The sequence below is a fragment of the Lactuca saligna genome, chromosome 7 (assembly GCF_052625555.1).
Source record: "Lactuca saligna cultivar CGN05327 chromosome 7, ASM5262555v1, whole genome shotgun sequence".
Taxonomy (NCBI): Eukaryota; Viridiplantae; Streptophyta; class Magnoliopsida; order Asterales; family Asteraceae; genus Lactuca; species Lactuca saligna.
In genome coordinates this window covers 76952501-76964535 of record NC_136423.1, presented here as the reverse complement: position 1 = coordinate 76964535, position 12035 = coordinate 76952501, and positions in this window count along the sequence as shown.

Below are 12035 nucleotides of genomic sequence, written 5' to 3'. Positions count from 1 at the left end.
TACATTAGGAAAAAGAATAATCACTGCATTATAACAATGGAGAACACAACCTTAAGCATGTATTTTGCTCGATGGAGCCTTCATTGTTAAAGGAAGTGATAATCCGCAAGGCAAGATTTTCTAAAATGTGTAGGAACTACTTGTCGACATTCTCAGGATTTCTTTTAGCTTCCTCCTCCTGAAGATAAAAGACCATGTTAATTAGATTCCTTGTCAAATGTTTGAAAGTCCTGTATATAATTCAGCCTTACGTACAGTCAGTTCCTTCTTAATCATTTTTGTTGAATCAAGAAGGCGCTCTTCATCAATAAAAGGAAACTTGCAGATACCCTACAAAAGAGATATTTTTGAAACATAAGAAAATTATAGGCATATTAAACATGGCTGTTGAAGGGATCCATAGGTGTTTGGAACAATAATCATATCCCCTAACCTGCCAAATAAATCTTTTTCCATCTGTGTCGACATCAAAATCTGAGTATAAACAACAACATATGTATATAATCAATAGTGTTCATAATTATATTAAGCAACAAAATTTATCTATTAAACAGCTTAGAATGGGACATACCATCAACATAGAAATCAAGAATCCTTGAATCATCAGTTGTCATGAGTGACCGATATGAAGGTGGAAGTGCATGGGCACTACAAGAGCACAAATTAGATAAGATCATGAAAAAAAAAACCAGATCAACCAATGTAACCAAGTTTATAAAAAAGAAATTTAAGAACATACCTAGTTTCACCTAACAAAATTTAGTTTAACTATTTCTTAGTTGTGATAATCTACAGCCTGAAAAGAAGGAATGTTCACAAGAACGATCCTTAGTTACCATCTCCAACAAATTAAGAAAAAGAATAAATACAGGCTTGCCCTGTATGCATTCGAGTGCAAGGTGTGATTAGGTACCATATCACTTGGTCTTATGTACATCAGGTAATGTTATAAGGTATGAATTAGGTAAGATTCTTCTTTTAAGCATTTCTTCGAACACTTGGAGTGCATAGCTCATCTCCTTCCTTTTCTGCAAGTTTCCAGAATCTAGGGTTTAATATTCTATTCTCAAAACATATGTTCAATATTATCAATACAAGCAGAAAGTAAAGAGACCATAAGAACATACAAAAATACCTGCTTACTTTTTTTGAAAGAGCAAAGGATCGAGAATTTTGAGGTAAGGATGATGACGATGCGCTGGCTGTGAGCATATGCGAGCAATAGAAACAGGAAAATGAAGGCTGAGAAATTAAATCTAGCTAGTGTTTGCAAACACATTTGAACCTAAAAATTGATTTCAGGGGCAATCTTGCGAGGATTTCGAGAAGGAGAGACATAGTGAGGTTTTGAATATCGTATGAGAACGTATGAGCAAGGAGAACAAGCCCTAGAACTGATGATTCTGAAAGAGGGTTTACTTGTGTTGAATCGATTAGTGTGATTACCTGAGATTGAGAGTGTTTTCTCTTTCTTGAATAGGTGATGATCTGATAACGGTGGCTTGGAAATGAGTTCTGATCACCATCATCGTCGATGTGATTGCCGATTTGATTGATTGAATTGTTGGGTTCCATTTAACGGTGGTTTGAGGTTGGAAATGGAAATGGAAAGAGCGCCGCCAAGGAGATTGGGGAGCGAAAGAAGAAAGAATCAGAGATGTTCGAAGTGTGGATTGAGTTTTTCGGGTTCAATTTCAACTCAATTAGTAAAGATTCCAAAATGATTACACCTCCCTGTACCCCACTCAATAATCGAAACCATTGAAATTCTTGAATTTTGTATGAACTTTTCTCATGAATGATGTTCACGTCGTCGGCTCCAAAGCGCCATAATCATGCCGAGATCCAGAATCGTATACGATTGTTGTTTATAAATCTGTTGTTGAACCCTGAATAATCGACCTAGGTATTCCCACCGCTGAAGATGAAGATGAAGGACCTAGGGCTTTTTCTTGCTAAGTAGAAGAGGCGGGGGATTAATTTTTGGGATACAATAGGCGCCAGTAATTTTAGTCGATTTCATTTCCCGCCTAAAACGCGTGTTTCACTTAAAAATTATAAAGCGACACACTTACATGATGCACAATTTATGAAAGGCGCCCTCCGCATTTATTTATTTTTCTTTTCTAACACCAATTTTAGGGCGCGCACAAATGCGTGCCCTCTATCCTTCAAATTTTGCAAAACTGACAGTATTTTTTAGGGACTTACAAATGCGCGTCCTCTATCAGCGAGTGTCATTGTTTGCGCGTCATTAAAGGGCTTTTTTCTTGTAGTGCCTTATGATTTTTATGGTTTCCGTATAACTGTGGAAGGAGAAACGTTGATCAATAATAGGTTATTGGTCAATTTGGAAGAACTAGTCAAATACAAGGAAGCAATAGCAGGCGCTAAGGCTTCCAAATGGAAAGAGGATATGGACAACAAATTTTAGTCCATGATGGACAATCAAGTTTGGAATTTGGTTAATTCAATGTCTGGTTAAAGATAGTAGGTTGTAAGTGGATCTTCAAGAAGAAGACCGACATGGATGGTAATATACACATATTTAAGGCTATACTAGTGGAAAAAGATTTCACTTAGACTCCAAGAAATGATTATGATGAAACGTTCTCACCAGTAACCAAGATAAATTTTATTAGGATACTTCTTGCCATATTTTCTTATCATGATTATGAAATATGGAAAATTGATGTAAAAAACAGCTTTCCTTAACAGCAAACTTTCATAATATGTGTACATGACACAACCAGAAGGGTTTGAACATTCTAGGTATCTAAGTAGAGTGTATAAGCTTGAAAGGTCCATTTGTGGATTTAAACAAGCATCATATAGTTGGAATACATGCTTCCATGAGAAATTTAAAGCATATGTTTTTACTAGAAGTCCAAATGAGTCTTGTGTATATGTTAGAGTTAGTAAGAGTATCATTGTCTTCCTAGTGTTATATGTTGATGACATACTACTCATAGGAAACAATGTTCTTGAAATGGAAAGTGTAAAAACTTGGCTGGGGAAGTGTTTCACTGTGAAAGACTTAAGGGAAGTGACATACATACTTGATATAAAAATCTACTGAAATATATCGAAACGCTAAATATGACTTAGTAAGAGTACATATGTGGATAAGGTATTGAAGAGATTCAATATGGAAAATTCAAAGAAAGGCATTGTTCCTATGCATCATAGCATAAAATTGAGTAAGACTTAATGTCCTAGTTCTAGTGATGAAGAGGATAGAATGAGTCGAATCCCGAGGTGCTTCGGATATAGGATCAATCATGTACGCAATAACATGTACTCGTACTGATTTGTTATATGTTCTAAGCATTATAAGTCGATATCAAGAAAACTCAGGACTAAGTCATTGTAGGCGTGTTGATCGAGTAATTTATTCGGGTTTTTCATGTTATAAAAAATACCAGTTACCCGACCCAAATTAAATTTGGGTAAATTGGGTACTGGGTCGGGTTTGGGTTATTCGGTTATTACCCGAAATATATAAGTGTTTTTGAATGGATCCTGAAAATAAATTTAATGAAATAAATTTGTCGTGCTCTATTAGTCTTGTTTATATAAACAAACAAGACATAAACAAAATTACTCAAACTTTGAACGTTAAGATTTTTTAGTCAATAATACTTAAGATATCAAGTAATCTTTAAACTGCTTAATCTAATATAATAAGATGTTAAAAAAAACAAATACTTAAAGATCTTAGTTTCAAAGTTTAAAATGTTTAAGATAACTGTAGCCATAAGTTTTGCATTGTTTTGAAGTTTCGTCAAGATAATGAGTTTGTTAGTTGCAATAAAAATTATAATCTAGAAAATAGTTAAGTTTTAAAGAACATGGTGACATATAAAAAATTTCTTTTAATGTTGTTGGTGCCATACTTCCATAATAAAAGACATTCATGTTTTACAATAATGATAGTTTAAACATGATCAAATACCTTCTACAGAGTACAAGCTCTACGAGAGAAAAAAAATATGAATTTTTAAAATAATTCGGGTATACCCGAAACCCAACAAACATACCCTGTACTCGACCTGAAAAAAAAATCGGGTTACCCGAATACCCAAAAAAATTAACCCGATACCCGATTAACACGACCCAATTAACCTGATACCCAAAAAAAATTGGTTGGGTAATTCGGGTATCAGGTATTTCGACAAGGATAAGTCATTCGACAGTTGTTAAGAACATTATAAAGTATTTGAGAAATACAAAAGACATGTTACTTGTTTATGTTCGAGAACAAGAGCTTGTTGTAAAGGGATATAGTGATGCACGTTTCCAAACATATAAGGATGATTCAAAGTCATGGTCTGGATGGGTATTCATCTTGAATGGTGGTGCAGTGAGTTAGAAAAGTTCCAAACAGGAGACAGTAGAGGACTCTACATGTGGATATGAATATAAAGTTGGAACTAAAGTGCCCGAGGAAGCTACTTGGATCGGATACTTCATAAGCGACCTTGGAGTTGTTCTGAGTAAAAAAGATACTCATTGGAGATATTATGTGATAAAGAAGGTGTAGTCGCTCTGACTAAAGAGCCTAGAGATCATGGAAGATCGAGACATATAAAGAGGAAGTACCACTACATTAGAGATAGAGTTGAGGATGGAGATATAGTTTTGAAGCGAGTGTCGTCTAAAGAGAGTTTGATGGATCCATTCACAAAAGGGATAACCAAGGAAAAGCATAGAGTGCATGCTAGGAGCATAGACATGAAAGATGATGAAAAGTTTAGGACTAAGTAAATTTTGAAACATTTATAGAAATGAATAAATTTTATTATTATTTTGGTTATTAAATAATGGAGATTTATTTCTATTCAAGTGTGTTACCATTTACAATTAATATAGTATTATGTTTTATTTTTGCATGTTTAGATCCCCACTTCATGAATATTAATTTGCTCAAACTCCACAATCATTCGTACTCTTGGGAGTAAGTATTGAATTAAGATTTTCATGAAGTATTAGTATATTGTCTATATAGTTTAGACATAGTAAGATGATTACAACTAATGGTCATGAGTATTTAATAGAGATTTAAGTATTGGAGAAACCCACGCTAAAAGAGATTACTTCAAGGATTCTATCACAAGTAGTTATGAGACAATAATATACTTTATTATTAAAATGGAGAGACATTGAGGTCTTTGCATATGAGTTGGTTGTGTGTTAGACTTATTTTAACATTGTAACATCCCAAATTTCGAGTCCAAAAATTTCATGTTAATTAACTGATTATAAAAGCATTCATAAGAAAACTACATAACAATATATCTTTTTGTAAATCAATGCATCATGTCTGAAAACCCAAATCATATAATAACAACATGTCAGAGTACAATCCTAGAATATCTCAAGTGCAGAAAATCAATGCGTGTGTGTATGATGTGCTACAACCTCACCAGCTCCTTCCCCTTCGCTGAAGACGTACCTGAAACCAAAATTATAAACTGTAAGCATGAAGCTTAGTGAGTTCCCCCATCGTATCACATACCATACGATCACATATCATACATACTGTCGGGTAATTCTGGGGTGCCCGACCTACCCGGTATGGCCATTCTGGGGTGCCGACCTACCCGATACAACCATTTTGGGGTGCCGATCTACCCGTGTCAATCCATTCTGGGGTGCTGACCTACCCGTGTCAAGCGATTCTGGGGTGCTAACCTACCCATCGGTCCTAACAACCGACCCTCGGGGACTATTCCACCCACTACTGCTACTATCGCATATATCATAACATAAACATACTATCAGACATATCTGGGGTGTTCGAACTACCCTTCGGTCCTACCAACCGAACTTGGGGACTATTCCCCTCCTACTACCACTATCACATATAACATATCATGCCAACATATAAACATAACATCACATACTGCCAGACATATCTGAGTCGTCCACCAAGCACTTTCGCAGCTGGGAGACGTGGAAAGTGTTGTGGATCTGACTGAGTTCGGCTGGCAGATCGAGTCGGTACGCCACCTTGCCCACTCGGGCGGTAACCCTAAAAGGCCCAATATACTTGGGGCCCAACTTGCCCCGTTTCTTGAATCGGATGACGCCCTTCCATGGCGACACGTTTAGGAGAACCATTTCCCCGACCTGAAACTCCAGGTCTGAACGGCGCTTGTCGGCATAACTATTCTGCCGACTCTGTGCAGTTTGAAGCCTACTCCAGACCTGCTCAATCCTCTCTGTCGTCTTGAACACCACTTTGGTGCTCCCCATGACCCTCTGGCCAACCTCACCCCAGCATATCGGGGTCCTGCACTTCATCCCGTATAACATCTCGAAAGGAGGACGATCGATACTCACGTGATAGATGTTGTTGTACGATAACTCAGCCAATGGGAGGTAAGTATCCCAGCTACCACTGAAGTCTAGCACGCACGCTCGCAGCATATCCTCTAGAGGCTGGATGGTCCGCTCGCTCTGATCATCCGTCTGCGGGTGAAAGGCGGTGCTAAAATACAGATGAGTGCCAAACTCGTCGTGAAACTTCTTCCAGAACCTGGAAGTGAACCGAACATCTCTGTCTGAAATCACCAATACTAGCACCCCGTGCCGCGCCACCACCTCCCTAATATAGATTTCAGCCAACTTTTTGGCCGAAATACTCTCCTGAATCGGAATAAAATGGGCGCTCTTGGTCAATCGATCGACGATGACCCAAATCGAATCCACTCCTCGCGTGGTCCTGGGAAGATTTGTGAGAAAATCCATAGTAATGTCTTCCCATTTCCACAGCGGGATATCCAACGGCTGCATCTAGCCATGTGGCCTCTGGTGCTCAGCCTTGACCTTCCTGTAGGTCAACCACCGCTCCACGTACCATGGTACATTCCGCTTCATGCAGGGCCACCAATAGTCCAGATGAAGATCCCTATACATTTTCTTCCCCCTGGGATGAATGGAGAATCGAGATTTGTGCACCTCCTCCATCAGAACTTGGCGCCCACCCCTGTGGTACGATACCCACACCTTGCGGTGGAGGGCCAGCAGCCCTCGGCTATCATAATCGAAGGAGGAAACCTGGCCTACAATCTGTTCACTCTTCCGATGTTCCTCCTTCATGGCCTCCTGCTGGGCCTCTCGAATCTGCTCCAACAGTGGAGTCACCACGTTCATCCTCATGCAGATATCCCTGATTGGCGCTGCCTTGCAGCTAAGCGCATCTGCCACCACATTGGCCTTCCCCGGGTGGTAAAGGATCTCGCAATCATAATCCATCACCACATCTAACCACCAACGTTGCCTCATGTTTAGATTCGGCTGATCCACGTGTTACATCAAACTCTTCTGGTCCGTATAAATGGTACAATGGACCCCATAGAGGTAATGACGCCAAATATTGAGGGCGAACACAATGACCCCCAACTCCAAATCATGCTTCGGGTAGTTCGCCTCGTGAGGCTTAAGCTACCTCAAAGCGTATAGGCGATGTCATGCCCTCTCTGCATCAAAACCGCACGCCAAACCCGAAATAGATGCTTCGCAGTACACGACAAAATCCTCTACGCCCTCTGGCAGGGCTAAGATCAGCACCTCGCACAATCTCTGTCTCAGTGTCTCAAATGTTGCCTGCTGCCAGGCCCCCAGCGAAAGACTACAGCCTTCTTCGTCAGCAACGTCAAGGGTACGACTATCTTGGAGAAATCCTGGATGAATCTCTGATAGTAGCCAGCTAATCCCAGGAAACTGCGAATCTCGGATGGAGACTTCGGAACCTCCCATCTCATCATGGCCTCCACCTTGGTGGGGTCCACCGATATCCCGTTCTGGTTGACAAGGTGCCCAAGAAACTGCACCTCGCGCAACCAGAACTCACACTTGGAGAACTTAGCATACATGTTCTCCCTTCTCAAGGTCTCCAGAACCTCTCGCATATGCTCCTCGTGCTCGTCCTGTGTCTTGGAGTAAACCAAGATATCATCGATGAAAACTATCACGGACTGATCCAACATCGGTCTGCACACGCGGTTCATGAGATCCATGAACGCGGCAGGAGCATTGGTGAGCCCGAAAGGCATCACCACGAACTCATAGTGGCCATAGCGCGTCCGGAACGTAGTCTTCTGTACATCCTCCTCTCTGACCCTCATCTGATGATATCCTGAACGCAGATCAATCTTGGAGAACCAAGATGCTCCTTGTAGCTGGTCAAAGAGGTCATCAATCCTCGGAAGTGGGTAACGGTTGTTCACCGTTACCTTGTTTAGCTCTCGATAATCTATGCACATGCGATGTGACCCATCCTTCATCTTAACAAACAGGATCGAGGCTCCCCAAGGCGAACTACTCAGCCTGATAAATCCTTTGTCTAGCAGCTCTTGTAGCTGCGTAGAAAACTCTTGCATCTCGGGAGGAGCCAACCGATACGGTGCCTCGGCTATCGGAGCCGCACCAGGGACTAGGTAGATCCTGAACTCCAGCAGTCGCTCCGGAGGTATCCCAAGAAGCTCCTCTGGGAACACATCTGCGTAGTCTCGCACCATCGGAATGTCACTCACCGTCGCCTTACCCGCCTCCTGGGTATCCATGACATAGGCGACATATCCTGCGCAACCCTACTGAAGGTAATGTCTAGCCCTCGTTGCCGAACATAAGGTTGGTCCTCGTTGTGGCCTCTCACCTTGAATCACCAGTTCTCCCCCACTTGGGATCCTGCTCTGCACCACCTGTTGTGCGCAATCGATCACCGCCCCATTAGGGCTTAGCCAATCCATGCTGATAATAACCTTGTTCCTCCGTAAAGGTATGGGAACCAATTCTACCAGGTAGCGCTCCTCGAATAATCTCAGCACTCAATCTCGGAATACTGCTGATGCTCGCACCGATCGATCATCGGCAATCTCTACCTCTAAAGGGCAATCCAACATGCCCGAAGACTCGGGAAACCTCTTGCTGAGTGCAAGAGAAACAAAAGACCGAGTGGCACCTGAATCAAACAACACCTGTACTGGAATACCGTTCACATGGAACGACCCCGTCACCACATCGGGTGCGGCGCGTGCCTCCTCGGTAGTCAATTGGAAGGCCCATATCCTCACCACTGGAGTCTCTGCCTTGTCGTGCCGGTAATCAGTAATCCGCAGGGTCACTGGAGCTGGCGCCTTCACTGGCGCTGCTACTGTCAACTGGGGGCAATTGGCCATCTTATGGCGCTCTGGTTGCAGTGAAAACACAACAACTCAGATGTCTGAATAGTGGGTGCAGGGGCGGTACAATCCTTGCTGAAGTGCCTCGTCTTGCCGCACTTGTAGCAGCCCGACGATCCCAACCTACATTCTCCCTCATGCGGCCTGCCGCATTTCCTGCAGCGACCCTGTCCTGACTGGCCTTTCGGCCTACCATCTGATCCCTTGGGCTTCTTCCCCAAAGCCCCAGTCACCTGCCCCTCCTCTACCTTCCTCTTACGGATGTGCTCCAGATCAATCTCCCTTTCCCTTGCCCTGGCAATCATTGAATCCAGGGTAGAGCAAGCTGAAAAACTAACATGCTCCCGAATGTCGGCTCGCAACATGTCATGGTAGCGGGTCCTTCTCATGTCCTCATCTCCCACATACTGGTGCACCAGTAACGCCCTCTCCCAGAACTTGGTGGTGATCTCCGCCACTGTCTCTATCGTCTGTCTCATGTCTAAGAACTCCCTAGCCAACTACTGGAGCTCCACTGCAGGTGCAAACTCCGCTCTGAACCGAGTCACAAAGTCCAGTCACGTCATAGCCTCAACAGCCGAGGCTCCCAAAGAGTCACCAACCAACTCCCACCAATCTCTAGCCCTGTCTCTCAAGCACCCTGCTGCATATCTCACCTTCGACCCCTCGGGGCAGAAGTTGGTCAACTGCGCAGACTCAATGTCTGCAATCCATCGCCTGGAAGCAATGGGGTCCTTCGCCGCATGGAAATCCGGCGCGCCACTTCCCCTGAAGTCCTTAAAGGACAGTGTGCATGATCCTGACTGGTTGGTCGCCATGTCACTCCTAAACGCCCTAAGGCGATCCTCCATCAGCTCGACAATCCCTTCCTTGATCGACCCAAAGATGACCGGGGTCGCATCAAGGATGCCTCTAGTGATCTCGGACGCGATGAACTCACGTAGCCTCTCATCCACTGGTTCGGAGCCTAAACTCGAACCCGATCCCTCTCCTGAGCTGCCAACTGCTGGCCTCGAACGTAGTACCACCATTCTGCAATACATAATGACAACCGTTAGTGATACTGATACATCTAGATGGATCACATCCATCACGAGTTCCTTGGTCTTGCCTCAGCTTTCCTCGATTCAAGTACGGATCCTCTGCTTTCAGTAGTACGGCCCCATACTACCTTCCACATCTATCTGTACTTTCCTTAAGAACCACCTCGAATCCACCAAGTCACTACTACTGTTACTGATCTCTACTACTCTCATCCTAGGCTTACCCTAGGGAAAACCTCTGACTCCACCCAAATCGGTCCTCAGCTGCTGAAGGCCTCATTGTAATGCCAATTAGCCATCACCTGAATACCATCACATGTAACGATGCTCAGATAATCCTTTGAGTAAAAGACTCGTCCCTACAACGGTTAGACTCAAACGAGAGCTGCGTAATAGGGCCAAATCCAGCACTCTGAGATTATTCAACCCTAATCACATGCGACGCGATGTACTCACCTAATGGCTAACTCCCATTATTCAGAGTCCCACAAAGGACAAAGCAAGCAACATTCGGACGCAGGAAACTACTCACACAAACCTATCCTCATAACGAAAAATTGTACTAGCATACAATGCTAAGCTCATACTATCAGGCATAACCTAAACAAACTATCCTACTGCTGTCTACTCAATACTAGCATGCAATTCTCACAAGCTGAAGACACGTAAAGCAGGCACATAAGGCATCATTCCAAGATCCTTAGTCCTATTCTAGCATGTTGTTCTACTGAAGCTGATAAACATAGCATAAACTTGTATGGGTACTTTAGGGAATACTTACTTGATCTCGGCCGTTCGCGCACATCACACACTTCGTTCTTTCTCAAAACTCCTTTAACTTATCCTTTAGAAAACCATTTTCTTGTAAAATATTTTAATCCCTTGATTTGAGTCTAGACACCCCCAAGGGTGTGTCCGAATCCATCAAACCAGGGCTCTGACACCAACTTGTAACATCCCAAATTTCGAGTCCAAAAATTTCATTTTAATTAACTGATTATAGAAACATTCATAAGAAAACTACGTAACAATATATCATTTTGTAAATCAATGTATTTTTGTCTGAAAACCCAAATCATATAATAACAACATGTCAGAGTACAATCCCTGAATATCTCAGGTGCGGAAAATCAATGTGTGTGTATGATATTCTGCTACCGCACCAGCTCCTTCCCTTTCGCTGAAGAGGTACCTAAAACCAAAACTGTAAACTGTAAGCACGAAGCTTAGTGAGTTCCCCCATCGTACCACATAACATACGATCACATAGCATACATATTGCCGGGCAATTCTGGGGTGCCCGACCTACCCGGTACGACCATTCTGGGGTGCCGATGTACCCGTGTCAAGCCATTCTGGGGTGCTGACCTACCCGTGTCATATTCTGGGGTGCTAACCTACTCGTGTCAAGCTATTTTGGGGGTGCTCACCTACCCGTCTGTCCTAACAACCGACCCTCGGGGACTATTCCACCCCCTGTTGCTACTATCACATATATCATAACATAAACATACTATCAGACATATGTGGGGTGTCCAAACTACCCTTCGGTCCTAACAACTGAACTTTGGGACTATTCCCCTCCTACTACCACTATCACATATAACATATCATGCCAGCATATAAACATAACATTACATACTGCCAGACATATCTGGGGTGTCTGACCTACCCTTCGATCCTAACAACCGAACTCTACTACTATCACATATAACATATCATGCCAGCATATAACATATCAGGTAGTAGCAAACCTAGATGATATCACAAAGACAATCATCTAACATACAACTCCTAATGGTGG